The 6,582-nt window shown below is 34.8% G+C and overlaps 1 pseudogene; it reads left to right on the top strand.

Moving 5' to 3' along the window:
* LOC102477333 (choline/ethanolamine kinase-like) overlaps nt 1–6,582 on the top strand; it is a 10,637-nt pseudogene that overhangs the window by 1,206 nt on the left and 2,849 nt on the right.

The raw sequence follows: 6,582 nt of genomic DNA, 5'->3' as shown, positions 1-6,582 counted from the left end.
ATGGGAGTCCAGGGACATAGCCATTATGCTAACTGCTGGTCCCAAGAAAATATCGAATATTTATAAAATACCTTATGGGAAGTCAATCCTGTCAGAGTGCTATAACAGATACTACTACAAGGGCTTGTTGTTAGCAGAGGCCCCAAGAAAACCTACAGGAGAAGCTTGATTTCAATTCCAGAATATTTAGATCAGTTGTAATATTGAGTGGTGTATAAATAGAAAAGATACCCTGAGGACTCTGTGCTGAAAGCACATTAGTTTGTGTATCATGTTAAAAACACATCTCCTGAATGTTCACGGGTGATATAGTCTCGTTCCCAAAGCTCTTGACACTGGAAAAGAAATTATGAGGTACAGAAATACAGAGGAAAGAGAGATCACAACCAATTGGCCTGGCTCAAAAAGCTTCTTGAAAGAAGTGACATTTGAAACAGATCTTGAAGGATGGATAGACTTTTGACAAGTTGACTTGAAGAAGATAGTGTTTTAGTTTCAGTTCAAGGAAATAACATGACAACAGGAGCAGAAAGGAAAAAAAAAAGAGAGAGAGAGAGAAAGAAAGAAAGAAGACACAAGGCATTTTCAGTGAATCTCTAATTCAACTGAGGATTATTTTTAGAATAACCCTAACAAAAAAGTGGTGGTGGAAGAAGAGGGTAAGAAACGAACATTGTTAAAAATCCAAGTTAGTCGCATTTCTTCTATCCTTTTATGTATTTGTGTATTTAATTTTTCATGGGTTCAGAATGATATTACATATGTGTAAGTAAATTCAGCTTTCTACTGACTGACTTGACATCAAGAGACAAACATCCTCTAGGAAATTAAAGGGGAGAAAGGTTAAACATAGCAGACTTGACTCTACTAAACTTTTCCTAAATTATCGTTAAATTATCTCCCTTGTGCCTCTGAATTTGTGCAGTTTATAACAACTTTAATGTCTTTTCCCCAGCTTTTAATGCATTCTAGTTCAAATGGTATAGTTTAATATATTATTTTGCTATATGAATATGCAACTCATCTTTATAATACTTTTAGTCACTTAGTGAACAGGCTGCATAACAGAAATGGCTAAATTTCATATGACTGTATTAAGAACTATTTTGACAGTAGCTAGGAGCAAAACTGTAGAGTGTTGCAGAAATTGTCAAATGTAATAGTCTTCATTGATATAAGGTTCATACACCATCTTTCAAATATTATTCTTTGTCACTAATATATTGATCCTTCTTTTCATAAGCTGTTTTCTTCATGTTTTTACTTTTAATTTTTATTTTTAATTAATTAGCTAATTTTACATTTATTTACTGAGCATTGTCACAGCATTGTAGAGTGTTGCAGAAATTGTCAAATGTAATAGTCTTCATTGATATAAGGTTCATACACCATCTTTCAAATATTATTCTTTGTCACTAATATATTGATCCTTCTTTTCATAAGCTGTTTTCTTCATGTTTTTACTTTTAATTTTTATTTTTAATTAATTAGCTAATTTTACATTTATTTACTGAGCATTGTCACAGCATTGTAAATGTGATTTCCCATCCAGAAGAGGCTGCATAGTAGCTTAACCATACATGTTAACTTGCTTTTTAAAAATTGAAATATTCAGACAAATTTTCAGGAACAGAGAACGTGTAAAATGAGTAACAGCTACACTTTAAGCAGTTAAATAGTCATGTTTTATTTTTATGGTGATATTTTTAAAAATTACCTTGGGATAGAATATTAAATACATTTTCTTTTTAAAAGTAGGACTACTTTGGCTAGTACATTCTGTATTTACGAAGTCATTAGGAAGATTATATTCAGGGTTACAGAGGTTGGTTCCTGCCAGCGAGACCTTGAATAACTCTTCCTTTTTATATTGGTGCAGTTTTACTAAAAGTCAAGCTTAGCTGTTCCAGAAACTCTTGAACATTTTACCTAGAGAACACGATGAGACCGAAGTGGTCTGAAATTATTCTTAGTGACTCGGTGTCACAGCCCTACTGAGATTCAGTATGGAAAACATACACTTGACTTCACAGAAACCAGTGTTATCCAGAGGGTCCATTTTCTTTCTTTCTGACCAGCCTAGAAGCCCTACCATTAAGTTGGCCATTTTCTTAGTTGCTTTTAAACTTTTTTTTCTGTGTGTCTATATTTAATTTTCCTGATATAGCACTCCCTTCAGAACTTCTTGGAGAACTGGTCTGGGGTTGGTAAATTCTTCCAGGTTTTGTTTACCTGAGGATGTTCTTATCTTTTTATCTTTTCTTTCCATATGAACGATAATATTGCAGGGTGTACATTTTATACATACATATATATATATATATACACACACACACACATATATACATCATGAACCATTACCAGTCATCTACATGAATAATAGTAGGATTAGTCCATGTTAAATTTCTGTGAGATAAGAAAAATCCATAATCTGTAACCTGACATTTCTGAAATAGAAAGATGACATTATCAACCAGTAAACATTGTGTTTGTTTATATACCAGAACAGATCATTTGGAGTCACACAGACCGGAATTCAAAGCCTGTTTGTCACCTATGAGGTATATTGCCCTGGGTAAGGTACTTAAAATTAGGGGAAATAGCAATATCCCTTAATTTTTGTATGACAATGTGCAAAACAATGAATGTGCACATTGCTTAGCACATAGTAAATGCTCAATAAGTAGTGAATTTTTTGCTCTTTATAATAGGCATTTCGAGTGAGAAATAAATAAAATGATCCTATCAATAAGATGGTTTGTGAATATGTGTGTGACATGGATTTTTGTAGCAATAACTTTTTAGAAATTCTAAAGGCAGTGAGAGATCGTGATATCATTTTTAGAATAGCTAGTGATGGATTCAGAAATTATTGCCTAAAGGTCTAAATCTCATTTGAATCAGATGTTTGAAATGATTAAAATTAAGTCATTTCTGTTATAGTTAGAGATAAAATAAATCATTTGAAGCACTGACTTTTCTAAAAAGCACTCACATCAAATGAGTCTCATTGTTTTCTTTTTCAAATGGGTGTCCTATTTTTTCATTTGGAATAAATTTTCTCACTTTGTTTTAGACAACATAATATACAACATTAAGTTTAAAGTAATATTAAATATTTCAGGTAGAACATATTATAAAGCAGTTAGAATTGCTCATGGAAAATTTTAGAAATAAAAGTATTGCTTTGTTTGATAGATTTATTTAACTTCAAAATATTTTTAGCATATCATGTATGTTGAATACTTCTCTCATCTGCATTTGGCAGCTATACGTATATAAAGAGTATGATATTTTGTTTATGTTTTCACTAATAGAAATCATGTTCATGTGTTCATAATCAATTTGATTTTTGTCTACATGTGCATCATTATTTAAATTGTATGGCTAAATCAATATATATTCTCATTTAGAATTCCTTCACCCTAGGAAATACTGCTATGAATTCTTCTTTATGTTTTATTTTTAAATATGATTTTTAAGGCATACCTACTTAATAATAAAATTTATTGAAAACAATATTCTAAGTGTTATATGGGATAAGAAAGATCAAGGTAGCATAGTAGAAAAGAATTGCCTTTGAAGTCTGATACTTGCAGTTCAAATCTTGGCTCTTCCTCTTTGCTTGACTTTAATTTTCATTAGGTTAATTAACCACTTCTCTATAATAATATCTATTTTCAGTAATGACCAGTGAAAAAGAATTTTATCTTAGTAAGTGAAACCATAAATGGCAAATCTGGAGCAGATGCTTACATGTTTATTGGTCTCACAGAAGGCTGGGATAAGATGGCCAAAACTTTGCTATTATTTTCCACTGGTTACAAAGCTCAGATGTTAGTAAGGGGCTAACTGGAGCAAGATCAAAATGTCCTTCCCTGACCTACTGGGCCATGTATTGAGATTGCTATAGATGGAGAAAATTTAATAGTTTCCCATTATGACCCACAACACTTCTCACCTGATACTCAATTAATTGTAACAAAGGAGAGACAATCCTTTACTTAATACAAGCTTTTCTTCATCTACAGTAATATGAATTCCTCAAATAAAAGAAGTCATGTTTTATCAAAGACACAATCAATTTGTTTAGCCATTGGCAGACTTTTTTAAACAAATAAAATAAATATAAAAGATCCAGAAATTCAAAACAAACATAATATTTATTATTTTCTTTTCTGGAAAATAACTGTAACAAAATTTAAAATTAGACATCAAAAGGAGCAAACTGATCCAAAAGTAAATTAAGTGACTACCAAAATGAAGCTCTAGACTGAAAAATTAAAGAAAATCCAGTACTCCACAATTTAAAACTCTGAAAGTTCAATCTCTATTAAAAATTTACTAGATATGTGTAAAAGCAAAAAAAATTTACCTATAACTAGGAGAAAAAAAATCACTCAGTACAAACAAATCCAGAATTAACAGAGATGATAAAAATAACAGAATGATTTTAAAACAACTGCTAGAGGATATATACCACAAAATTTAAAGGAATTATAAACATAAAGAGGGGGAATATAGCAGATTAAACCAAATTGGGCAAGTTCATGGTACAGTCATAACACAATGCTCTTCCATGCTGAACCCACATGGGAAAGTCCTGGATTTGCATCCCGAGGTCAACCAAAATGTGCCAGGAATGCATATATGTGTTTGTGATCTAGGAAGGTTGAGGCTGGGGTGCATCAGGAAGACCCTGCTGGGAATGTCTGTCTCTCTCTCAGAAGACATAGTTAAATAAATTTTTAAAGGTAGAACTGACCAAAACGAGCAACCAAGCAGAGTCAGGGGCGGGTCATTATTGAGCAGCTGGTGGCTGATGTGCCCGGTGAGTCTGCAGCGGACTCGATAACCCGCTCTTCGGCTACTTGCTCTCGGACCATCTGAGCATTGTCTGGGCGAGGAGCCCCAGCAGGTGCTGCTGCCGCTGTATGAGGCTATCTCGCAGGGTGTGGACTCCGTGGTCATAGAAAGCGTGATGTTCGCCACCCTATACTGGCGGTCACTGTGTACTCCAACTCTATGGAGTTTTTTCAGAAGGTCAACCTGAACAGTAAGTACATCCTCGTTTCTCGGTGTAGAGCTCGCCATTGAAAACTTGAGCTTCTTTCTAGATCCAGTGTTGTCAGCAGCCATCAGCTTTAAAACGGCCCAGTTCCATGGTATGGAGATGCCTTTCACCAAGGAACCCCACTGGCTGTTCAGGACAATGGAGCAGTACTTAAGGGAGATTCAGGATTCCCCCCCAGCTGGTCCCAACGACATGAACTTACTGGAAATGGACAACCTGAAAGATGAGATGGGCAAATTCAAGAAGATGCCAGACGCTATCCCATCACTAGTGGTCTGCTACAGTGACATCAAGGAAAGCAACATCTTGCTGCTCTCAGATCCAGAAAGTGCAGACAGCCTCATGCTGGTGGACTTTGTGTATAGCAGTTATAACTACAGGGGCTATGACATTGAGAACCATTTCTGTGACTGGGTTTATGATTATACTTATGAGGAATAGTCCTTCCACAAAACACAGCCCACAGATTACCCCACTCAGAGACAGCAGCTCCATTTTCTTTGCCATAACCTGGCATATGTAAAAAAAAGTGAGACTCGCTCTCAAGAGGAGTAGAAACAGCTGGAAGAAGGTTTGCTGGTGGAGATCAATTGGTATGCTCTGGTATTGCATTTCTACTGGGGCCTGTGATCCATCCTCCAGGCATTCATGTTGACCATAGTATTTGGCTACTTTGAGTTGCCCAGTCTTGTTGCAGTTCTACTTCTAGCAGAAAGGGCATCTGATCAGCTTCCACCAGGGTTTGTGACCCTCTCCACTCTCCCACTTGGATTTCTCCTGGAGCCTATGGACAGGACCTTGGAGGGATGGACAGAGAGTAGTAAGTACTGGGGAATAGGCTGAGGCACAAAACAAGAGGGAGCTTGAGGAGGCTGACCTCACACTGAGTTTGAATAAGTCCCCATGGTGGGCAGGCTGGAGCCTATGGACTGTGTACCTTAAGAAAATAAATGAACTTGTTCCTTCAAAAAAGAAAAAAAAGAAAAAGAGCAATGGAACCATAGTATGTACATATAACAATTTATTCATTCACTGTGTCAAAAGAAAAATCTGAACCTTAAATTCATATTGTTAATGAAAGGAAGTCAATTTGAGAAGGGTACATAATGTACAATTCCAATGATTTTTAAAATTTCAACTATATTTTATTTAAAAATGAAAAACTAAAGAAACAATATAAAGATTAATATTTGGCAGTAGTTCAAGGGGAGGGATAAATAAATGGAGCATGGGACAAATTTTGGCCAATGAAACTATTCTGTATGATATTGAAGTGGTGGATACATTATGCATTTGTTAAAATATGTACAATGTATAACACAAGGAGTACACCTTAATGTGGGATATGTACTTTATTTAACAACAATGTATTAATAGTGGCTCATTAGTTGTAACAAATGTACCATTAATACAAATATTGGGGGGGACTGAAGAATGGGAGTAAGAGTAATGGAGTATGTAGGGACTCCTTCTATTTTCCCTTCAATTTTTCTTTTTTTTTTTTTTTT

The sequence above is a fragment of the Tupaia chinensis genome, unplaced genomic scaffold, assembly GCF_000334495.1.
Source record: "Tupaia chinensis unplaced genomic scaffold, TupChi_1.0 Scaffold149552_1, whole genome shotgun sequence".
NCBI lineage: Eukaryota > Metazoa > Chordata > Mammalia > Scandentia > Tupaiidae > Tupaia > Tupaia belangeri.
Note: the sequence above shows the minus strand (reverse complement) of the source record. Positions and strands in the feature narration are given on the sequence as shown.